The 26,675-nt window shown below is 34.9% G+C and overlaps 2 protein-coding genes across 2 annotated transcripts in view; one reads left to right on the forward strand and one right to left on the reverse strand.

The window, feature by feature from the left end:
• Nucleotides 1-26,675, reverse strand: part of Miga (Mitoguardin) — a 102,415-nt gene that overhangs the window by 15,407 nt on the left and 60,333 nt on the right. The window lies entirely within an intron of this gene.
• uzip (beta-pore-forming protein unzipped) overlaps nucleotides 9,846-26,675 on the forward strand; it is a 69,189-nt gene continuing 52,359 nt past the window's right edge. The window contains exon 1 of the mRNA XM_074184378.1: nucleotides 9,846-10,098. The gene's annotated coding sequence lies outside the window, so the exon portion shown is untranslated. The remainder of the gene's footprint in view (nucleotides 10,099-26,675) is intronic.

Raw genomic sequence — 26,675 nt, forward strand, 5'->3', positions numbered from 1 at the left:
TACAAATAAGTATATATGTTATCGAGCTTTCCGTTCACTCCCATCTAAAGTATGATCTACATGACCCACCCTTTAGTGCTACCTATTCGATATCAACAAGGTCTGCATTGTAGTGGCAGTACCTCTAAGAAGTTGTTAATAAGAGACAATTACTACCATTAATATTCAAGATAATTTTAGAGGAACTGTTGAATTCACTCGAGCAAAACTCCATATGAGTCGGGATTCAACTGAAATATATAATTACAAACAATGAAGAGCACAACAATGCGGAAGTGTCCTACAAAAATGTGATTCCCACAATAAGAGTTGCCCAAAATGTTGGAGAATTGTCTTATCACTAGAAAACTTTCGTATGACCTTGAAGGCATCAATAATTACTTCAACAATTGAAAAATACGTCGAGAGTTCTCTAAAGGAAAATGAAAACATCATCGAGTCTCTAAAAAATAGGTTACAGATTGATTCTATATGCATGGTCTTAGATAGATACAATCATTTATTTATGTTAAATACGGCAACTGAGTATCAGAAAAGATTGGAGTAACATCAGGAGTGCCTCTGGGATATTTCATGAGCCCTGTGTTGTTTAATTTATTTATCAATGACTATAGTTGTTGCCCGCGGCTTCGCCCCCGTAGAATTTGGTTTATCACATAAAGTTTCGTGACACACCATTCAAACAAATATTTTTTCAATAACAATCTTTGAACACCCAATTTTTCCCCTTGTTGGGTGGAAATTCCTGATTCCCTTTCTTGATGCCTATTTTCGCTATACAAAGAACCTACCTGCATCTTTCAAGATTCTAGGTTCAGTAGCTTCGGCTGTACGTTAATATAAGAGCGGACAACAGCTAGTAATCTGTATTTTAACTTAAAAAATACAGTAACTAAAAAATATGCCAACTGCCCTCACGCGTCTGCCCGCGTTATCGGCGTTGGCGCTTCATTGCTTAGACCGCCCCTCCACAACCGCGCGTGGTCTCCCGTCGCGTCGTCTTACAGTAGACGCGACGCACAATGGCGTATTGCGTTGTGTCGAGTTAATCTTATCTAAAAATCATCTGCTATGTACAAGTAAGTTCCAAACTTGAATACAACTATTATATGGATGCCTCATTGTAATATTGAAGATGTATCATCAAAGGCACAAATTTTGAAAAATAATGGACTCAGCTGGGATTAAATGAAGACGAATATTACTGAGCATATTGCACAAGAATACTTCATTTCATAGAATGTTAAGCTTGTGCAGAAAAATAATCAAGCTTCGTACCCACACTGTAAAATATTGATATTTTCGAAATTGTTTTTTATATAGTCAATTTTGATCAAAATGATACAATTTAAAGATGAAACTAGCAAAACATTACCGTTATAACTTGGAATCTTTTACATCGGCCGGAAATACTGACCTAAGAGACCATCGAAAAACAAAAGGTCAGCAAATAATAATTTCCTCGAGTTTGAAGACAATGATACATATCTCGTATGCGTAATCTCATAATTGAATAATGTTCCGTCGTCACTGAGACTGGAATTACAGACAGATTTACTAATGAACTAGCTGACTGCATCGACTATACGAAGACCGTGATTCATTTTCCACTTAAGACATAGGGTATTCGAACGAAAAGTCAAGCCTACACTCAACAATCGACAATAACCACTAGAATATCCGTTGACCTTTGATTTGGTTGGAAAGATGATGACCGTGACGTCATCGACGGCGTCGTGAATTCACTCATACTCCGAGAGAAGAAAGAATTCCCAGCGGGTGGCGGAGGCCGAAGAGAAATGACTCACGGTCTCACAGAAATTTAGTGCAGTTTCAAGTGGCCGGATATGGTGCAGTCAGAGTATCGCAGGGTTCCATTCTAGGACTCGAATACTAATCGTTCGATACGCATACTGAGAAAAATAAATTAATATTGTCATGAAAACTAAGTTAGTAAATATACACAAAAAGAAGGATCAGGTCAATGTTCATGAAGGGACGAATAGCACTACATTGATATTCAATGAACAAATACATATAAATACATAATCTGTTAATTTTTTTTTCTGATTCATTTGGCCATTACTTGATGAAGATCCATGATAATTTCATAAATTACACCTCACGATTTGATCTCCACAAACTTCATTTGAAAAATATATATCACAACATGTTTCGCTAACACAGTAGATTTATATACTTCAAGTTGCTTCTTATACTAAATATTTATGTATTACAGGTAACCATAATCGAGTGGGCTGAAGTCGGAAACTGATGGGTTCATCATGGCTTGCCAGAATGGTGTCTTTAACACCTTAGTCTACCGCAGTCGCGTGATGGGCATAGAGGTTCCTGACACAAGGTGCAGGGCCTGCCGCGAGGCGCCCGAAACCCCAATGCACTTGCTATCAGCATGTCTAGCATATGCGGTCTCGGCCTATATATATATATATATATATATATATATATATATATATATATATATATATATATATATATATATATATATCGACATAACGCGTCCATAAGAGTGCTATATTACCATCTACGGCACTCTTACGGTTTGACGAGACACCAGTGTTGCCCTACGCTCCGGGGGATACTGAATCCGTTGTGGAAAACGAGAAGTGTCGAATTTATTGGAACTATTCGTTCTCCACCCTCAAGCTCATACAAGCTAATAAGCCTGATGTGGTCCTTCTCGACCACCAGTGCAAAACGATATTTGTCGTGGAGTTTGCAGCTCCTGGCAGGACGAATATCGTCAGAAAAGAGGAGGAAAAACGGATAAAATATCGAGATTTTCTCTTCGAACTCCGCAGATTCTATTTAGATCACTCTGTCAAGATGGTTGTTCTGATTATTGGAATCCTTGGTGGAATGATGTCCTCTCTACTCTCAAAGAATTTAGTTTCAAGTTATGAGAGGTATTTTTTTTAAATATAAGTTCTAGATCATTATTCAGCAAATTCTGTGCATCAATCAAGTTTTCTTCAGGAAAACTGATTAATAACTGCATATCATCGGCATATGCCTAAACATTACAAGCAGTTATGGATTTTTAGAATATCAGCGGTATGAATAATAAAAAATAGTGGACCCAGAACACTCCCCTGCGGCATTCCCGCTCTAATTTCAAGATAGTCAGAGTTTCTTTCAATTGATACTATCTTTTGTTTTCGATTCATTAGATATGACATAATCATTGCAAGTTAATTATTAGAAAACCGTAATATTTAAATTTAGTGGTGCAAGGCTTTGGGAGTATCTTTTGACAGCTGAGCCTAACACCCCAATGAGAAAGGGGTCCATTCGGTTAAGATGAACAGTGGTCAGAAAGGATCCCTGTGCCTTCAAATAAACACCAGTGTAAATACTAGTGACTGCGAAAATGATAGAAACATAGACTACAGGACTACGGTCTTGGTTATGATAGGATTGAGTATGTAACTTGGAATCATCAAAAATATTGAATTTCATTCAAAACGTACAATTCCGTGATCAGTCTTCTATCGAACCAAACATTATATGGAAAATAGATAGAAAACGTGTACCCTAGACTTTTCATGGATAAGACGAAGGCATTTCATGATTTAGAGACGTATCATTGATAAATATACTCGTACTTTACGATTCAAGAAAAAAATTCTATCGTGAATACCTGTATGGGGAACTGCATACCTATTTCTTCATGAAGATGAAATTTATTGCTATATTGTTGGATTTTGAGGACATCAGTGTTGCGTGTCTAGGTCTTATTCAACTCAGAGACATTGTAGTGGAAGAATTTAATTACTGATATCCACCCTCATACACAGAAAGTTTATTATCGCGATAACTAAAGAGACGGGGAGAGGAAGAATCAAAACAGTGGGTTTCAATGATCATGAAGGACCTACTATGAAAGAAAGCAATTTTCAATTCTCAATTGAGATTCTAATACTGTTCTTGAAATGATAATTCCAAAAAAATACAAGAAAATATCATCAATATATAGGAGTGCTCAATGTCTGTTAAAAAAAAGGTTTTTCCGTTAATCAGCTGTCGCCCCCATACGAACGAAAACTCTCAGAAGTTGAGAAACTTGTGCGAGCTAAGGACTAACGAGGTCCTACCTTTTAATGTGTGACTCCTAACACGGTGTGTGTGTCTAAATACATTTATTCGTAATCTGAAACTCCATATGAAACAAACAAATGTAATGTTACCCAGAAAGGTTCTGATGAGGTAAAGAGACAAGCGTCTTATTCCGAAACTTCGAAGTACGGCATTGAGTATGATAGTGTTCCATGTAGGTATACCATAACTTTTTTATACATTATATTGTGTAGCGTTCTTATGAATGATATCTGATAGAAAGCTGAAAAGCTTCATGTCAAAAAACTAACCTCACCTGAAAATATACCCTTTTCAATTCCAAATGTTTACATTTTCCAAATTGGAATTCAGTAATCTAGTGACATATCGGGAGATAAGAAATGTAAGCCTGGATTTTATACCTTTTATTCATGACAATGAATATTTTATAGATTTCAGTGAACAAGCAGACTTTTTATTGAATTGTCAATGTCAAGTTGGTTACCAAACTAATCAGATGCCGAAGAAGTGAAAACATCTGGGAATTTATTATTGGACAATGATACTATTGGTAACGTGCCATAAACCTAACCTCAAACTTCAGGCTTAGAATGTTATAGAACTCTTATGATCTACCGTAAATTTATTTAACGCAAACAAGTAAAAAATTGTAAGATACCAATTTGTGAGATACCATTTCAAGTTGTAGGTGAATCTTACTGATATTTGCCACGTGTTGTACAACGTGGAAAAAATGGCGACTCCTGGGGTATTCTTGTCGAGACAAGAGAAAAATGTTATCCGGGGTATTTTTGTTAAGACAAAAGAAAAATAGTCTCTTGGGTTTTCTTGTTGAGACAAAAGAAAAATAGTCTCTCGAGTATTCTTGAAAAAAGAAGAAAGAAATTTTCTCTCGTTTAGTCGAGGCAAAAAAAGAAAACGAATTTTCTTGTACTGTCTTGACAAGAGACAACACCGCACCTAAGCCACGCGCCACGCTAGAAGACGCCCAGATGATCTTTAGTTCCAGAACATCTGCTGGTGATTATTTAATATCCCTAAGCTATACATATGTGATTATTTTTCTCAGTCGAGTCCCAGGAGATGGATTTGGAATGTAGAGGAACAAATTAGTTACTGAAAGATCAATAGCTCGAAAAAGGGTCGTTGGCAATCAGCCACGGAGGAAATTGGCACCAATCCGCATAGTCCTCGATGCAAGCCTCTGGGAAATGTCATCTCCAGACAATCTCTAATCAATAACCTGCCGGCACCGAGCGCAAGGATATGTCACAATCGAATCAAAAACTACTTTCTATTCAAAAGAAAATTTATCCACTAGATCCATTAACCAGCTATGAATAAAACATCGATCCGATGTTAATTAACGAGACAATGTTAATCGACGCCGGCACTAAAAGATCAGGTGCGTGTGTGAATTTTTTTCAAGGTAACGTTGTCGGAGTGCAGCGGGAGATCGACCGGAGTCAGTCCGTCGTGTGCGTGACGTAGTCTTTTCCGGGCTCCAATCCGGGCAGGAATAGAAACCCCACTTCCCTACTTGACTGGTCACTGTGTTGGTTTACATTAGCGCCAAGCGGTGGTGCCACATCTAGGGTTATTTATCGAGAAAACGAGGTTTTCTACAGGGTCCGCAAAAAAGTCGGCACCATTTGAGGAACTTACTATTTTTCAGAACATTTCATTCATAAAAGTTGGTGGGTTGTCTATAACCAAAAATGAAATTTTTTAATATTTTAGTCGTATACGAGGGACGTCAAATAATAAAAATTTCATTTAAAAAGAAACATTTAACTACAAACAATACAGCAAAGCTCGTCATATGGGGCACTATCTGTATCTGTAGAGTAGGGAGGGTGAGTGTAAGCCCACAGTACTTAGGCCACATGTGACCCATTGTACATCCTCCCGAGGAGTTGTCCTCCTAGGTCATCGTCCATCCTGTCCTTTCCAGGAAGGTGGACAGGTCGCTGGGAGACATCTCCTTTATATCGGCAGGTGTAGGCCAAGACTCGCCGAACACACACTCTCTTATTGACGATAACTCCAAGCACTCGCACAGGACAGTCTCATCTTCCTGTTCACACATCCTGCATAGAGGTGTGTTCAACAGCCCCATATTATGGAGGTGTTTCCTTAGTTGACAGTGACCAGTCAGAAATCCTATAGGCGTAGATTTTTCCTGGTCATTGCCAAATATTTTTTCGGCGCCAGCTTCCCAGGGTCACCCAAGGTGATCCTGGCAAAATCACATCCTTTGGTTTCGTGCCATCTCTTTAAGAATTGAGCATGGGTGTATCACTTAACTAGTTTCGCAATTGTCGAAGTCATCAGGCCGTAGGTGCCACTGGGTCCTAAAATTCTTAGTCCAGCCGCTTCCTTGGCTAAAAAGTCGGCAATGCGACTACCTTTACACCTGTCGTGCCTTTTAACCCACCTCAGGATAATGTTATTATCTACCGAGGCTTTGGCTAAATCTTAGTGACAGTCTAGTACTAGCCCTGTGGTTATACGTTGTCTGTTCAAGGCTAATAGGGCTTGTCTGCTGTCAGTTCAGATTGTATTTTGCCAGAAATTCTTTTCTTGGGTAATTCTTTTGTGGCGATTGAGATACCAGCCAGTTCTGTTCGGTCCACGCTGGTATTTCTTCCCATTCCCCACTCAATTCTTAGGCTTAGTGATCTGGAGTACACTCCACACCCTGAGCCTTCTTTGGATTTTGAGCCATCTGTCTAAATACGTATTGCATTTGTATCATCTGATTCTATGTTCTGCTTTATTTGTATTTTGTAGGGTTTATTAAACACAAACCTGGGTTCAATTGCATCGCTTGTTGCCTGCAGCAGAGGTTGCGCAGTAAGCGTTTCCCGCCACAGGCCCAGCCTCAATTGACCCATTCCTACTTCGAGGTTTACACCAGCCGTGCGCAATCGTACCATGGCCATCAACGCAACCTCCTTAACGTACAGATCAAAAGGGGTCAGACCCGTGATTAAATTCCATTGCCGCGGTTGGTGTAGAACTTTCGGTCCTCATGCAATGGCTCCATACGTTAACATAGGTCTTGTTATTGTAGATCCAGGTGACCACACGGGGTGAAAGACCCCATGCGCGTCCCACTGTACTACGACATTGCTCATAAGCCACGTATGCTCTTTTTGCTCTACTCTGTAGATGAGAGTTCCATGTTGGCTTCTTGTCGAGGATAGTACCAAGGTATTTTACCTCTTCAGAGATGTTTAGTTTGCTTTTGAAGATTTCGGGAGGTTTTAAGTCCGTTAAACTTCTTTTTCTGGTGAAAAGGACCATCTGTCTTTTGGGATTGATCGACAGTGAGTGTTCCTTACACCATGTTTCTATCAATTTGAGCCCATCCTGCACTCTATTGCACAGTGTGTTTACAAATTTGCCGGTCTGCAAGATAACTATGTCATCTGCGTATGCAATTGTGTATAATCCATTTTTGTTAAGGTGATTAATCGGGGTGTCCAATATGGGGTACTAGATAATATAGAAAGCAGGCAATTTATAGACCACCAAAATCAAGTAGAACAATTTGATAAACTACCGGGGCTATACAAATAGTACACGTGGTGGAATGGCTTGAAAGAAGAGGATAGAAAACCATAATAAGTTAGATGGCTTTCAAGTAGTGTGGTTTTGATTGACGTTTACTAAAAAATAATATTACAAACTGAAAATTAAAAAAAAAAAACTATTTTAGTAGTGTAGTTGCAAAACAGGTATGTGGTGCTAAGACTTCCTTCATATCATAGAATCTCCAATGTAACTTGAGTTTTGAGCACGAGTTCAAATCAAAAGAACTGTTAAAAAATATATTACCAAACTTGACAAGTACAGTTATTATCTCAATTGAAAGCGGAACTGAAAATATCCTGAAAGAAACGAATAAATTCAATAACAAAAATTATCGAAGTCGAAAAAATATTATCATTTTGCTACCGTTAACCGTTATATATTCAGTAATAATTAATCCCAATAAGAATGATTCGGATTCTGATTCGTTTTCTTTAAAACGTTTTTACTTTTTTACTAATATACAATAACTTATGCCACTAGAATTTTGTACCTGCATTTCCTGCTACCATGAACAACCTATATACAAATTGTAAATTGTTACTATATTCACTATTTTGAAACATCGATAAACCTGAACACTGAAATCAATATTTTGAGTACGGTTCTGTATACGTGTACTTATTACAATTTAGGGGCCTTTTCACTACAGGGTGTTTACCATCCCTACTTAAAATATCAATCCATACTTATAAATGCGAAAGACACTCACTCAACACTCAATTGTTTTTTTATACTGGTATGTCCTAGGAAGCTAAAATTTGGTGTATAAGTGGTTCCTAGGTCTTAGATGCGCACTAACCAAAAAGTTTCAAATATTCCCACTGGGGCGCCCCCTGTGGATAATAGAGGAGTGTTGAATATTCCGTTTTCAGTCCCCGTGGGTGTAAAAGAGGCGCGTTTACATATGAAAATTACCTTTTCATCACTTTCTCGATACCGTTATAAGTAGGTTTGTTTCATGTTGTAGAGGTGCAATAAGAAAGGATTTTTAAATATTCTAACTAGGGCGCCAGCCGCAGGGAAAAAAGGGTCGCCCATGAAACTCCCCGTGGGGGTAAAAGGGGCGCGTTTACATATAAAAATTATCTTTTCATCACTGTTTCTCCGTAACGCTATATGTAGGTTCGTTTCATGTTGCAGATGTGCAATAAGAAAGGATTTTTGAATATTCCAACTGGGGCGCCAGCCGCGGGGCGAAAAGGGTCGTCCATAAAACTCCCGTGGGGGTAAAAGGGGCGCGTTTACATATGAAAATTACCTTTTCATCACTGTTTCTCCGTACCGTTATAAGTAGGTTTGTTTCATGTTGTAGAGGTGCAATAAGAAAGGATTTTTAAATATTTCAACTAGGGCGCCAGCCGCAAGGAAAAAAGGGTCGCCCATTAAACTCCCCGTGGGGGTAGAAGGGGCGCGTTTACATATAAAAATTATCTTTTCATCACTGTTTCTCCGTAACGCTATATGTAGGTTCGTTTCATGTTGCAGATGTTCAATAAGAAAGGATTTTTAAATATTCCAACTGGGGCGCCAGCCGCGGGGCAAAAAGGGTCGTCCGTTAAACTCCCGTAGGAGTAAAAGGGGCGCGTTTACATATGAGAATTATTTTTTCATCACTGTTTCTCCGTACCATTATAAGTACGTTTGTTTCATGTTGTAGAGGTGCAATAAGAAAGGATTTTTAAATATTTCAACTAGGGCGCCAGCCGCAGGGAAAAAAGGGTCGCCCATTAAACTCCCCGTAGGGGGTAGAAGGGGCGCGTTTACATATAAAAATTATCTTTTCATCACTGTTTCTCCGTAACCCTATATATAGGTTCGTTTCATGTTGCAGATGTTCAATAAGAAAGGATTTTTAAATATTCCAGCTGAGGCGCCAAAAGGGTCGTCCATAAAACTCCCGTGGGGGTAAAAGGGGCGCGTTTACATATGAAAATTATCTCTTCATCATTGTTTCTTCATGCCCTTAAATTTCCGGTTGGTGAATTTATATTTAGTATCAGCATTGCACCCGTGCTGAGCCGGGGCGGTTCGCTAGTTCGATATGATCTCTGAAAATAATATACTCTTCAGAAAAAACTTTTTTGATGGTCGACTTGACAACACCGCAACTTCGAGTAACCGGCAAAGCGCACGGAGTTCGTCCCGCCATTAGTTTCAGTTTAACAGTTGGTCGTTGTCGCTACAGTTGGCAGCCGTGAATTTAAATCGATACATGGAATAAAGAATAACATATATATTTATCAATATATATATATATTTTTTCAAAGTACGGTATACCCCAGTGTTTGTGTGTGATTTCGACATACTGGTCAAATATATAATAATTGTGTTGTATTTTCGAGTTCCTTAGTTTTCATATTTACCCGACAGTGGATAATTTATTGTGAATCTGGGAAAAAGGTAGGTTATTTTCAAAATCGTTCCGAATATGTACAAGTACAACTTTGTCATCGACCTTCCGTTGCAGAATCCAAAATGATTAATATTTCCCTTCACTATTTTTAAAAGTGGCCTTTAAAAAAATAACAGTTGATGACAACACACGTTAATTATAATTTCATCATTTTGTTTTTGCCATTTGCCATATAAATTTGACTGTCAAAATGACCTCGTCAGGGTGAGCAACCTCACAAATCCACAGCGATCAAAGAGATTCGTATCGTTTGAACAGAACATTTGGACATGTTCTATCCACCCTTAACTTGACACCATTAAATACATTGAATGTTCCAAAGAGGATGTGGTGGTTACAAAGCTTCAATTAGTTACAATCACCACTGATATCTTCCGGTACCAAGTCCACTGTCCCAAGAAATAACAAATTATTACGGACAACAAACAAAAAAAAATCTGTCATCGAATATTAAAAACTAGCTAATTTTACGTAACCATGTTACTAAGTATGTAAATACTTTGTAAATACTTATTCATTAAAAATGTATAACATACAAATATTAAAGTTCATCTTAGCCAAAAATGAAAATAATTTCAAAGAAATAATTATTTATTGCATTAAAAAACACGTTTTCTGAATTGTTGAAGTTTTCTGAATATGGATTTTTATCATGGAATCATAAAAGGTCATATCAAGACAATGATTTGCCAACATGAAAAAAAATAATTAAAAATGTACCTTTATAGTGTTTCGAAAGCGGCAGATAAAATCCACGGAATATTTGATAAAAATATTTGAAAAAAGTCAATTCATATTTTTGAATGACCATTCAAACTCCACCATTCACAGTTATATTTTAATAAAAATTATTTATTTACTTATATTTTTTCAACGGTAATAAGTAAATACTAGTTGTCAGATAAAAATGGTACAATTTTTAAGAGTGAGTTATCCCCATGAAGTTTCCGTGTTGCAAGTATTAACGAGGTTTTATATTTGAACGCGCGATCCCTAGCACATAATCATACATTAAAAACTTTGTCGTGGCGAAGTTTGCACATCTTCAGTGCTTCAGAGTCGGCGAGTGACACAGTAACCTCTGATGTTTTGATAATTTTCTTCTCCAGTATGAATACATTTTTTTGAATATGTAATTTTTCGACAGGTTCAGCAACGAAGTCAAAAAATTATAAAGACCCTCAACTAAATCACTTGCAAAAAATTATTATCAAAATTGGGATTTTCATTATATCAAATTCAAACTCAAGTTGTGTTCATCTATATCATATATCTATACATTATATTATATATATCAAATTTTGTATTCTATTAGAAAACTCGACAGGTGCAGATAGATCAGATATAAGTATTTCTAGTTTCGATCTTTCTATACAACATAGTTTTTTACGGTTTTGATGATAGATCATCTACAGATTTCAGGTATATATATATATATATATATATATATATATATATATGCTATATATATATATATATATATATATATATATATATATATATATATATATATATATATATATATATATATATATATATATATATATATATATATATTATATGATTGTGACCACAATTTTTTTTGATTACAATATTGAAGAACGGTTCAGGTGAATTTTTTAAAAACAAATTTCTTTATGTGTCTGATTTCTATAACTGAACTGAATCGTCGTTAAAACTTTGATTTTTTTGTTACAGTAAGTCTATTTTTGCTATATATTTCTTGAATCGTGTTGAAAAACAATACACTTAATCCAATAAATGGCGTTTGAGCTGATGAAGAAGTTTCACTTGTTTCTATGCCATTAGGTACCACCTTCAACAATGCCTTCTCGAAACTCTACTGAGAGTATTTGAATATATTTTTATAAATATTCGCGCTATTTTCCAACCTTCAACCTTTATTCTTGATCAGCATATAGGTACGTAGTTCTGCGAACCGTTCATGTGAACGATTTCTTAAATCCTGTATTCTTGACTTCGTGCCATTCGCAGAAATTCAAATGTAAGCTTGCTAGTAACAATCAAATCGCAGATGTGCGATTGTTGATGCATTTACTATAAAAACGTATCAATCGAGGTAAAAATTTCAAAGTTTAGAATCATCTGCTCTTAGGGGGCCAATAATGAGGGATTAAAAATATGATAATCCCCAATGATTATTTACCTAGATAACATTTTCCAGCATTTTTCTAAAACATTTCAGTTAATACTGGATTGCATTTGAATTTTGCTGAATTCTCTTAGGTTTTCACTCAAGTTTTTATCCAAATAACTTTGATCAAGCAACTACACACTATCGTGTGGTAAATTTGAGAATTGATAAAAACATGTTCACAATGTGAACTCCCAAAAAATAATTAAATATCTGGCATGCGAGAGCTCCAAGCAGATATTTGACAATCTAATTATCTGACAATTATGACCGGTTGATTGATCTATTACGGAACTCCGATACGATTAATTGTTTCAATTTCATCAACCCATAACTTGAAATTAGAAATTAACTGATAATTATTAGTTATCAACTTATCGCTTGTCAAGTATGTCAAATCATTGAATGTAGAGCGAGATTTAATTTATCGTTTGTAATTACTGGAATTTGACTGATCCCAGGCCTATTATGCTTAGATTTGCATTTTCTCACTTTAATTCGCTATGCAAATTATTTCGCGTTAGTATTCATTGCTCAGTCGAAAAACAACTGTTTTCTTTTCGGACTAATGCCTCAGATAAACACTGGGTAAGATGTGATAGAAAGTGGAAAGTGGATTGCAATTGTCTATATCGAAACGCATGCTTCCTTAAATATTCACTCCCCAATGATATTTTCGTATCAAGTTGATGATCTCAACATTTTTAAGGAAATCAATCAAGAGTATTGAACCTCAAGGAATTTATAGAAGCCACGCTTCTATATCGATCGCCGAAAGGGATTTCTGTTATGGCTATGTAACATTAGCCATAATAGAAATGATTCAGTATCAAACTTACGAATCATCGGTAATCCGAAAGTCAGGAAAAAAAATTTCCACTTCTTATGTAGGAACTATTAATTAATTAGTATACTCTATAGACATAGAAGCTAAAGAATCAAGGAGTGAAGAAAAAATACTACTCTTCCATAGTACACCTCTATCTTTCAGTATTCATTTCACAGCAGGGGGTATTTTTTCTACTTTGATTGGGCTGTATTCTTGAAGCATTCTTTGTTTGCAGTATGCGAACAGTATGAAGTATGCGCAGGTGACGACTCAGCGAACGATTCCGGAGAAGACGGTATTCTTGAAACATTCGCATACCTGCGATTTGATTATCACTAGCATTTGGATCTCTGCGAATGATCGTTGCATGAACTCAAAAATACAGGATTTGAGAAACCGTTCGCATGAACGGTTCGCAGAACTACGTATATGCTGAACTGTGGGTGATTCAAGAATAAAAGTCTCTGAAATCTTGGCTATTGTTGATTGTATCATTAAAAGAGGGCATTTTCTTTGCTTTGAAAAGACTGGGCGGTATTCTTGAAGCATTCGTTGTTCACAAAGTAAGCGCAGGTGATGACACAGCGAACGATTCCGGAGAAAACGGTATTCTTGAAATATTTAGTTTTCTGCGAATGATCGTAGCATGAACTCAAAAATACAGAATTTGAGGAACCGTTCGCATGAATGGTTCGCAAAACTACGTATATGCTGAACTGTGGGTGATTCAAGAATAAAGGTCCCTGAAATCTTGGCTAATGTTGATTGTACCATTAGCAGAGGGCATTTTCTTTACTTTGAAAAGACTGAGCGGTATTCTTAGAGTAAGGTTGATTATAGCTCAAGAGAGAGATTATCTGGTCTTCTCTGCTGAATATCCATATAAATGCAATGAGCAGGTGTGGAGTAGCCCATAAATCAATTCGAAAAAAAAAAGATGAAAAACTAGATTTTAATATATTCAACACAATATGACAGAGTGACATTAATTTTATGTTATATATTGTTATTAACGGGATATTTCTGTTTTATTTGAATTTTGATTGTTTTTTTTATTACGAGTATTTTTTATATTTATTATCGGATTTATCTTTCTCTTTCTGAAATGCGAAATTTGTTATTAAGTGTAAATTGTAAATTGCTGAGTCAATTAACTCTAAACGAATAAATTCCTCTCGGAAAGGTTATTCTGAAATATCTAAGCAATTTATTACCAACAAAGGCATATCCCTTTCCTTTCTAGTTATAATCTGCAGAAACGAATGCAACAGATCTTCGAGCAGAGATACAGAAGTAACTATTAATTTCGTCTAATTAGGAAATAATAACTTGTTCTATCTGGCGTAACGAAGGCATTGCAGCGGAATGTTCATTATTCTAGAAATGCTGTTGCTATTCCGATAAAACAGAAACGCGGTTTCAAGTACCATCGAACATTAAATTGTTACAATGTTTCATCTGATTAACGATCCTGAATAAGAAATAAAACTGAAAAATATAATAGAATACATGTAAATGTTTCATATAGGCGAAAAATAATCCTTTATACTTGATTAGCAAAATATAGTTTCATTATTACAGAAAGCCAAATGTCCGAATATAATGACATATTAAATTTATTTCTTGTGTACTGTTAATGGACTATTATACCGATATTGGGATAACTGCATAAGTGAAAACTATATGAAATCGTATAATACTCCCTCGTTTCATATTGTTTACAGTTTTTTGATCAGTCGTTTTTTCAAAATCGATAAAAAACGATAGTCGTGACGTCACTAACATTTGATATAAACTTGTGATGCACAGTTTGGAACCTTTGGTGAAGTAATGAATATTACTAGAGTTTTTTCCTAACACCAAACCGTTATTTTAACACCTTTACAGGTGTTTCGATAACCAAGTGATCATCTTCAAGAGCAAGATCAAACTTGACAAAACCATAACACTTATTCATAATGCATAATTTGATTTTCTTCTTCTTCTTCCTGTATTATGAAAGTCTGATAGTTGATATCTTATATCAGATAAAACAACAACATGAAAATTGTGAAAATAACATACAGGTGTATGCTATTCTAAATAAACAATGAATTTTCATTTTGTACTGAAAGTATGAGCCTATCTACAAAAAATTCGTTCTCGGCTGGATCACCTGAGTATCCATTTCTCATGACTAATCAAGCTTCTGCACTTTCAAAGATAAGAACGTGGATAAATACAGTCGACATGTTTATCTTTGCATCAGTTCGTGACAGACCAGGCATTTTCTAGACGAATGCGACGAGAGAACGCAATTTAACGGACCTTCAAAAAAGTTTGTGGTGACCTAAAATTTCAGCAGTCCTAAATTAATTAGAAGCAAACTGCTGAACATTTCATTGTTGTTTATTTCCATTCAAACGTTAACTCAATAAGAAGTGTTGAATTTCAACGATGTGGTTTAAAGAAACTTTTACGATTCACAGAAAGAAATAGGAGAATCTGGAGTTTTCTGTTAATGAAATTGATATTTACGATGTAAACACGAACACTTAAACTTTTTTATATGACGTTTATCGGTTGAACTACGAGTTTTAGTTGGATGTTTTAGAGATGCCGTTATTTAACAAAAAAGGCATGAGCTCAACTTACTGAAAATATTAAAGACAACAACGACAAAAGATTCCAAATTGATGTTGATGAAACGAGGATAACTTTCTATAATAAAATAAAAAAAATTGGGGTGGAGGCAGCAGTAATTGGAAAGCTAACTTTCAGCAATGGTAATACTGGTACAAGTAAAATCGTCATTTGAGAAAGAAAATATCTGCCATACGAAATAATCGACACGAAAGGAGATATCGTAATTATCAAATTGCACGTCAATAAACAGCTTGGAGCTAGAGATTGAATCATCATAAACGACGAATTTAATCATCTCATAGTCTCTATATTCGCAAAATAATTGCATTCTTCGTCCCTATTGGTCTATCATAAGCTTGTTAACAACAATAAATCCGTACAACCAACATCGAAACGTCATTATTCTCGCTCGGTATGGCAAAGACATAAATAAGTACAATATTTTTTTGTAATTCACTACCGGGAACCGATTAATAAATCATCGCGGCGACAATTAATCATTGTAGAGGTTCACATCATTTCATTATCGGCATACTAATGCCCGGTCACAATCGCAATAGATACGCTTTTAGAGGATAAAGACGTCGGTGCCGAGAAAAAAAATGCCAGCTAATTTATCACGAAGATCTCGACCAGCTTTCCTTTCTCGGTGCCACGGAAGAATCGAGAACGAATATTTGATATTTTGAATAGGATGCACGCAGAGTGAAAGTCGTGGACACGTACAGGGTGATCGGAAGAAACTTTTGGTTATAATAATTACGGTTACGATTCAGATTCTGTCATTATATTTGCTACGATCCCAAGTTTGAAAGATCTTGTTGATCCTTAGCTCGACTTTTGGACGTTGTCGGTCGTATTGGGGTATATTATATTATAATTCTGTTCACAATCCACAAAACCATATATTACTTTTGCACAACGTCTTATTAGATGAAAAGTGACACAGCTCATTCATTTATTCGTTTAAAAACGCCTTACAGACTTAAAACATTTATCGACTGAATAGTTTAAATATACGCCTCAGAATTGCAGTGCGACTCAAAAAAGTCGCGATAAGTAAGAATATGAAGCTTAAAAATACAAACTGAAGATAAATATTTACTGCAGATCATTTATCAATTGATTTGAAATAATTTCTAAAGTTACTTTCAAATATACTGCAGTATACATATCGAACGGTGCAACTGAAGAAATAGTTATGAGCTGAGTTATAATAATTTTTATATATAGTAAGTTTAATATCTTTGTTCATAATAAGGTATATATTCTAAAATATTACTGTATTTATCCATGAATGGATAAATATTATTATTTTTATTATATTTAATTTGTGGAGAACGCAGTCGGACCATATTAACAAAACCATTGCTGCCAGGTCAGTTTTTTACTCAACAGTATATTTGGTGTCAGGAAAATGGTAAATAGATACAAAAACCAGAGAATATATTACAGACACATACTTCATATACGGTAATTTTCTCTATTTACAGTCATTTAATAATTATAGAAATGAACTGTGTCATTAGTAAATTTCAACTCTCAAACAGTGAATCTACTGCAAAAACAGTTGACCTGGCAACACTGAACACGGCGCTCGTCTCGTGCGATTTCTTCTGCACCTGCTTTGGATTGATTCGCAATATTCCGCAGCCTAATTGCATTACGATGTCGTTGAATGAATATTGCTGACTTTGCTTGTATTTCGACATAATAATTATTCATGCCTGCACAATTACCAATATCACCATGACAACTGTTTTATTCCAGGCGGAAACAACTCCAACAAATCAAAAATAATGACAGTCGGCCAGCAGTCATTCTTGAGTTATGAATGGCGTAACTTTACACGATTTTGTGACTTTGTTTTATACATTACACATTTTTCTGAATGTTAGCTCTTACTCTCTTCATGATTTGTTCAAAATGATCTAACCTCATAGAAAATAATCAATTGAATGTAGATCAGAAGATATCAGCGGGCATTCATCTTATCATTGTTCCTATACATGTTTCCTTCGAACTATTCATAAAAATATTTATTTAAAACTTTTCCCTAATCACCATAGCCTTGTTGGTTCATTTCCATCGATGATATCATTAATGGCAGAAGAAATGTTGTTCGTGTAATGAAACCCATTCGACCTACCTTATAAAATGTATCCTTTAATCTACCCCGGACGACAATGAAACAATTGTCAGTATAAAGGTTTATATTTATGTAATTTCAAGCTATGTTACCGCGGGCGTTCAATGTCAATTTTATTATTACGCCTACAATAAATAGATCAAGGTCTGGCAGAATGAATTTAAAAAAATTATTGTTGAAATCAAACTGTGTTATCTCTCACTTTTGCTAGACGAGGCAGTTTGGCGGCTGAATAATGTGGGAAGCTGGAATTTAATATTCCACAACGATGTGCATGACAAGAAACAAATTATTTAATAAGAATGTGACCGACTTAATCCTTGGTGCAATGAGTCGTCTTGGATCGGCCAATTTGAAAGCCTAGGAAATGTACGATCAAAGGACAATGATCTTTCCATTTGCGGTTGATCTATTCCTGCAAGTAAACCCTAAAATATACGGTATTTCCGAAATTATTATTATTATTATTGAATTATTTTATTGCATACTGAGCATTCAAATGATAGAAATGTCCAGATTTTCATCATGAGGAAATAGGATTTCAATTATACTGTCAAAAATACCAGACTAGAAATAACGAAATTCACAAAGTTATTTCCAATACAATTTCAACTTCACAATAAACCTATTACTTTTACTACCAGTTGAATGGGAATTGGATTAATTTCAATTACCTTTCGTTTCAGTTTACTGGAAAATTTCACAAACAGAAATATATTTTTTAAATCGATTCCAGTACATTCCACGCATATTTTTATTGCGGCGATATGAATTATTTACGAATAACTTATTACAATTAGAAAACGCAAGCGAATAATCAATAATAGTCAAAACATCTCAAGATTGGTTTTGCATCGTTCACGATTCAAAACATTTTAATATACTGAATCTAATATCAGTTATACTGAAAATATTAGTAAAAAATATTTGTTGAATTTTTCATCAACTATCGGTTTTGTCTTCAGTTTTATTTGCTTTTTCTGCACTAGCTTATATTATATTAAAAATTCCACTATAAATTATTTACAATGAATGATACATTTTCTTCAATTTTAGTTGCATTTGATGACGATTCGGTAAGCTTCTTTTACTATAAAATTGTTATAATTTTTAATAAAGGCACAATTTATTATAAGAATATTTCCTTCAGTTTCAATTTCATTTATTGCATTATTGTTAATTATGCTAAAAATCTATTATATCATTATTGAATCTGCAATAAATGATGTGTTTTACCTAATTTTTGTTCACTTAAAATTCGAATATTGCCAAAAATATATAATTAATTGAATGTGGTTGATATGGTCTTATGAAGTAATCATGCCAAGGGACTGCTGATTCTACGCGCTATCTAAACTAGTTATTCTACCGATAATATGTAAAACCATACAGTCAACTAAAGTAGCTACTGGAGTGGGTTGCGGTAAAATTTACAAAAATGTGCGGTATAATTCTGAATATTGTTTAATGTTATTCCATATGTCACTAAAAATGCTGTTAACTTATAAACAAACCATTTATCATCGCTTCATATGAAAATAATAAGGTCAAGGTTACCTCATTAAGTAAATATTGAGCGGTACCTATCACTTCGCCTCTTGGAAATTACATATTTTGCACGATATATCTTGAGAATAGAACATCCTTTGAAAGAGTCGCAATTGGCATTGACACCGATGAATATGAATAAATATAAGCTTGATTACACAGGCATTGATTCCAGTGAATATCGTTTGAATGAGGCTTGCAATTTAGTTGGATATATGAAGCGATTCATGAAGATATTATTTTTTACAATATGGAAAATAGTTCGTTCATATTCAGATATATAGGTACTTATTTTGCATGGAAAAACATAATCAAAGAAAATATGTACAGTACTAATAATATCAAACTAGTAAAAAAGAAGTTGCTCAAATTCGCACCTAACAACAAATACACGACAGTAATGCACAATCTGATAGTAACGAATGATTCAAAAGAAAGTGTAGAATTGAAGTAGATTGAATTAGAAGTGACTATTTTTTTGGAAAGTTTTTTGCTCTCTACTATTCCATCTTGTTACAGAAAAAAAAGTGGGAATCTTTCAAAAACAGGAAAGAAGCAATCAATTTTAAAAGAAGTAACTTTATTCATAGACGTGTATAGATCATACAAAGAAGTAACTTTCAGACACAAACTGGAAGGAGAAGCCCTCCTGAAATTCAATGTTTATATGAAATTAGCTGTTTCAGGAGGGTTTTTTTTTCCAGTTTGTGTCTGAAAGTTACTTCTTTGCAAGGTCTACACATCTACGTGTAGAGTTACTTTTAAAATTGATTGTTTCCTTCCTTTCTTTGGAAGATTCCCATATTTTTTTTCATCAAGATGGAGTAGTAGAAAGCTAAAAAACTTCCTTTCCCAAAGTGTAGAAGTTTTACATATGTAACTGTTTATTTGCAAACATTTGCTTTTTCAATAAATAGATCCGTTTCTATGACTTGAAACTTGTTATTCTCCAAAGTTCTATTTCGGTGCCAGTGTCATTCTGAATTTGTATTGTATCACTTGGCTCAATTTGTGTCAGATCACTGAGTTCAAGTGAACAACGACCCTCAGAATTCGAAACTTGTGCGAGCTAAGGATTAACGAGGTCTTATCTTTTAACGGGTGATTCCTAACACGAATGATAAATACTATTACGTTTCAATTCAATTCACCTAAGAAAAAACTTTACTTGATACAGTGTTGCATACTTATTTTTTTGAGCAAGCACTTGTTACAATAAAAACTGATTATCATTATTGAAATCGAAAGTTACAAATTAACAACGGCCTCTGTCAACACTGACTCTCAAATTAACCCACATCATGCAGTAACTCATTCCGAGTTTTGTTCGCCTTAATCAGTATCACAACTCGTCTTCGACTTCATTAGTCGTTGCGATTCCCTTATTGAGGTGTAAACGTCGGATTTTAATTAATTTCCACCATACGTGGCGAGTAATTATTCGTTCCGATACCGGCTGCGTATTGCCACAGTCGTTTTCCCACAATGGTACGTACAGGTTCACGGGCAAGGTTAACCGTAAAGTCCGAACAATTATCCTACATTTTGATCCGAATACTACCTTACTAAGCCGTCTATGAACGTGACCGACGAACTTGAACTTGAAACGGTGCATTCGGTGCATGAGATCGGAATTATATACTCGTAGCTTGAAATACTCTTGATTCGCACATTTCAATTATAAAGTAATTATAATTGAATATCGTTATCGATAGCTATTCGTGTTGTTTTATGCCAAGTCTATTTCCAGTCGGACAATTCACAGAATTGGCGCAGTCGGTAGGATTGCTCGCGTCACACACCTCAATTACAAAGTAATTATAAATGAATTATCTTCGATAGTCGTTAGTGTTGTTTTGTTCAGAGTTTATTTCAAAACGGATGATTTACAGAATTGGAGCAGTTGGTGGGAGTAAATTCAAACTATCTCCAGCTTGGGACCGTTACAGGATCACTAAAGTCAACTGTACCAAGAATTGACTTATATCATTTATTATTTTCTCCATCACGTCAAAAACAAGTTTCATTGAAAAATTAAATATTTGGTATATTATTTGGTCAAACTTTACAAATTGGCCAATATCGGATCGAATCATTTGTTATTGGATAATTTTTGGAAAATGAAAAGGTTAACTGGAAACTGAAACATTAGTCAAAACTACTTCTAAAAAGTAATGTGCACAGGGTAATTTTTTTTGTAATTTTAAGTAGTAGTAAAATATGTCGGATTCAAAATTCCAATATTGTTAATTAACATGAATGAGACTCATACTTTTAATAATTTTTTAGAAAATGATTCTCAAGACAATTCTCATGCGATTTTCGCATGAGATCATAAACAAATGAATAACCAAATAAAAAACTACTACGATCATCAACAACAATTAGGTAAAACAAAATATTAATTAATAAATATTTTCCAAAGTATTGTTTCAAATCGGAACAATTATCCTATATTTCGATCCAAAACCTTACTTAGCCGTCTATGAATGTGAGCGGTGCATTCAGTACCCGAGATTGGAAATTAACAATAGTTTGAAGTACTCTCAAATATTCGCGTTACATATCTCAATTACAAAGTAATTATATTTCAATATCGTAATTAGGATTGAGACGAGCCATTTACAGAATTGGCGCAGTCGGCAGGACTGCATTAAAAGTAGTAGTGGACATACTTAGGCTGAACATAGTTATTTTTGTACTTGGCATATTGTTTTAGTTAATTATTCTGGAACCATTACAATTGATCCAAGACTTGACTCATAACGTTTCGATCATTTCAGCCTATATAGGAAGAACACTATTGATTTTGGAACCATATTTTGTTTCATATTTCACGTAAAAACATATTTGATTCAAGAAAAAACAGTATTATTCGATTTAGGCCTTCAAAATTTCAATATCGTTTGTATACTATATGTATGTGCACATGATCAAAGTTTTCTACGCTTTAAGTTTATATATGACTTCAAAATTTAAGATACCTTCAATAAATGTCATTTTTGTAGAGGAAATATGTTTATTGAGAAAATTCTATATTATCAAGGAACTTTTTCAAGAATTTCAACCTTTCATGAGAAAAAAATTAAACAAAAATTGTGCAAGAGGGTTCAATATACATACGTTCATCGAAGAAAAATGTGCTGTTTACTGTGTTTCACATTGTACAAGTTGCGAGATCCCTAAAAAGGTGAACGAAATCTCAAAAAATATGTATCCAATTGTCATATAAGATCGATTTGAACGAATCAGTGAAATAAAGATTACAAAGTATATGTTTCGAAAGGAAACCAATAGAAATGCAACCTTCTGAATTGAGGATTCTGTTGATGAATGCCAAAGAAATATCTGAGAACATGAAGTTTTGTTCAAGTAGAAGCTATTCCATTAGTTTCAATAATAGAAAATACATTGTTTGTGCTACTTGACTCTCAAAATGAACTTGACAACTTCAAAATAGGTCAAGTAGACCGGAAGAACAACATTTCATGAATGTTTTTAATTAAATTTCGTTTATGTTTCGTTTATGTTATGTTTATGAAAACATAAATGTCAACATTTTCGATAGGTACTAAAAGCAGTTTAATTAATTATGTTCACGAAAAACAAAATCGTGTTTGAAATTCTCCATTTCGTTTTATTATGAGAAAATATTTCGACATTCATCTCGAAATTCACCATCAAGAATCGATTGGTTTGTCATTTTCGAATTTAAAAATTAGCGAGAGACATCAGCTAGCCCTTTCACAGCACGAGAGGAATGCGGACTGGTCTCGCCGAAATTTTAGTCTTTTTCTTTCTGTCTTGCAATATTCATTCCAATGAAGGTCAACCGGTGTTGAAGTGCAAGTCCAAGAGCGAGCACTGTGATGAAGGGAAATAAAAAATCAGAATACCGTTGTTTTCGCTTGATTCAAAAATTGTGTGCAATGATGAAAAACCAAAGTTTTTCATATTGTATTTGTTGAGTAAGAAGTCGGGCCATACTAACACAGCCAGTGTTGCCAAGTCATTTTCATGCCTAACAGTAGATTTTGGGGCCTGAAAAACATTGTAATGGTACAAAATGATATATTTTATAATTACATATTACATTCATAGTAATTTCCACTATTCATAGCCATTACATAATTATTATAGAAATTAAACTGAGTCAGCAGTATATTTCAAACTCTCAAACAGTAAACAGTAGTTCGAGAGCCAATTCAGGAGATTTATTGCAAACACAGTGACCCAAACAAAGATAGATGCCTGATCAAAGCATGATCACCAACATTCGCCTCCATTGGGTAGAATAAACAAGCCTCCTTACGCTGGTCAATCAGATTCAACTGCAATCGGCTGGAGGAATTCATTGTTACAGTATCGGAGTGGTCAGTTACATATATGGTATTTGAAAGTTTGAACTTTTTAAAATGTCAAGTTCTGGTACGGTTGAAGAAAATTCTAATTTGTGTCCCTACACTCCACCTAAAAATTCTTTCTATACCCAGCTTGAAAAAAAAATTCGTTCGTTTCCTAGTGCGACTCTGTACAAGCAGCCTTGTTTGGGAGATCACTATGCATAATAATGTTTTGGAGCACTATGTTGCTTAGATGGACAGATTATAGATACATACTAGTGACCCGCACTGGCTCCGCATGGGTGCAATGCTGATACTAAATATAAATATTAACGCGTGCGATCGCTGCTAATCAAAGTGCTATAGGGCGAAGCGCGGCCTTTGACGCGCTATTTATAGGCACGCGCGGCCGGTACCGCCGAAACCGCTATGTTCCTGCATTTTAAATCTGTAATATTTTCGAAAATTATTATTGAAATTACATACTGTGAAGGGCCATATTGATCTATATTGAATGCACAATGTTTATGTACATCACATTAGAAACCTCTAAAATTATCAGTGTTTCTCTACTATATTATGCATGTTATATACATATAAACCTTCCTCTTGAATCACTCTATCTTTTAAAAAAACCAGATCAAAATCAGTTGTGTAGTTTTGAAGATCTAAGCATACATAGGGACAGACATCGGGAAGCGACTTTGTTTTTTACTATGTAGTGGAGTGGGGTGGAATGGAGAAAACTTAAATCAAAAAGAGCAACTATATATGTATGAATCAAACTAGGAAGAGAAAAGATAGGAAAGAATGAAAGAAGAAAACTTCCAGAGAAAGATCTACATAGTTATAGTAGACAGCTTGATACACGAATTTGTCATTTCTGTCTCCTACTGAAGATAAGTGATCTGACTCATACCAACGCAGAAATACTAAAACTGAATAAACAACTATTGGATATAAATCATATCACCATTGAAGCACTAACAATAATTTGCGATATGTCGCTAAGGACGTACCACCTGGGCATTTGTTTACTTATCGCAGCAATGAAGGAAAATATCGAACGGCATAAGGCACAGAGGAATATGTGAGCAGAGTTATGAATTGTTACATTGTCGTAGGCGTGAAGAAACCGGTACCTTTACCCGGAACGCTTCAGTACTTCGTTAAATAAACGGTGAGACGTGCGCCCACGTTTCTGAAACTGTCTCCAATCGCAAGACGAATTGAGGAACGAAGGATGAATGAACTCTTTCGTCATACTTTTGGCATGCTGACCTCGAAACGACATAATTTTTGCAGTCTGATCAAACTCGAAGGAAAGATCTACTACAAAAAATTAATTGAGATGAAAAAAGTATATCGGTCAAAGTAGAAGAATTATAAAAAACTCGATTCAAAGAGCACACCGCGGATGCATCGCAAACCTACTGTTTTTCCTTCCGAGTTTGAGAGAGATTGTATAATCAACGATAATGAGTTTAAATTGTTAAGGATCACACGAGTCACGAAATATTTGATGATCTGACTTTGAATATATAAGGCTACAAAAGTTTTCTCACTATAGATTTTGGGCTACAATTCTTGATTGGTTCAGATCATATCTTGCTGGTAGGCACATAGTCGAGTGATGGTAAATTTGTACGTGGAGTTCCCTAGGGAAGGGCTCTGGACCCAGCTGTTTTCCTTCTATTCAGTAATGATATAGTCATTATACAAATTCCTGGGCGATTCACGTTATTTTGCTATAGCAATTAAGACCTGGCAAGGCAAGTAACCCGAAATGCAAGTTAAGATCGAGCTGACAGAACAATCTCTCCGTTGCATATTTAATAAGTTTATTTATTGTAGGAGCTATTTCAGCTGATGTATATTTCCAATAAAATTGTACATTGTCTATGATTTCGATGTGTATTAGATCTTCAGGATTAGTCAGCTTAGCGGCTGTCATTCTACTGGACTTTAAAACTTCTTGATATTTTCGCATTAAACCACCGATCAAACGTAACACCTGACAAAATCATTTTTTTCCACTGAGTACATTCATATCTGTCGTTAGATTGCGAGAGATATTACTCAATAGTGATAGTTGTTTTTAATTTACGATAACCTGAGGCTAAGATACAAAATTCTGCTTAGTCAGGAGTTTTCCTCGAACAAATTTCATTTCGATTCGTATTATAACGAAAAGCAGTATATTAATTAATAATGTAATAAGTTATTGTGAAAAAACTAATGAGTTTTGAAAAGTTTCATAATGAAACAGCTCATATTTGAGGTAACCACTGCAGCATATTTCATTAAGAATTACTACGTTTGTAGTGTGGAATGTATATATATTCTTCAAAGTATATTGTATTTCCTACATACCACAAAATTTCTTACAAGCCAAGTTGAATGCAATCATGAAACCATATGAACCAAAGAACCTCTTATTTTCAAGTTTACTCAATCCGAATATTTTTACCCAAAGAAACCGTTTCCATTTATTTCGCACAAAGAAGGGAAGTACAATAAGATAACGTAACAGCTGATTCTTTCACCCTTCGCTGAATAGCTACCGCCAAAAACTCCGACTCGAGACCCCACAGGTAATAAAACGCCGACTACCTGAATTTTCGGATCGATAGCAGACCATTTAAACTAAGTACATGATTTCCTTCTTCGCAGACGTGACCCAAAGGCGTGCTACTAACTGGAATGAATTTTTTTGTGAAAGAGGCGATATATCAAACACTAGTTCAGACACAAACTGGTTCAACTTTAAAGTAATTTTAGGCTACTAGAAGAAGTATGCCGATACAAGGGGTTAATTATATAACACATTATAATAATAGTAAATAATAATAAATGATTTCATTGAAAGGTTACTCAGTGCAAGAAATACTAATGTAACCTAACAAATGGCAGAA

Source organism: Leptinotarsa decemlineata, unplaced genomic scaffold (assembly GCF_025532065.1).
Source record: "Leptinotarsa decemlineata unplaced genomic scaffold, Ldec_3_MD MMD2_tig00026354_RagTag_RagTag, whole genome shotgun sequence".
Taxonomy (NCBI): Eukaryota; Metazoa; Arthropoda; class Insecta; order Coleoptera; family Chrysomelidae; genus Leptinotarsa; species Leptinotarsa decemlineata.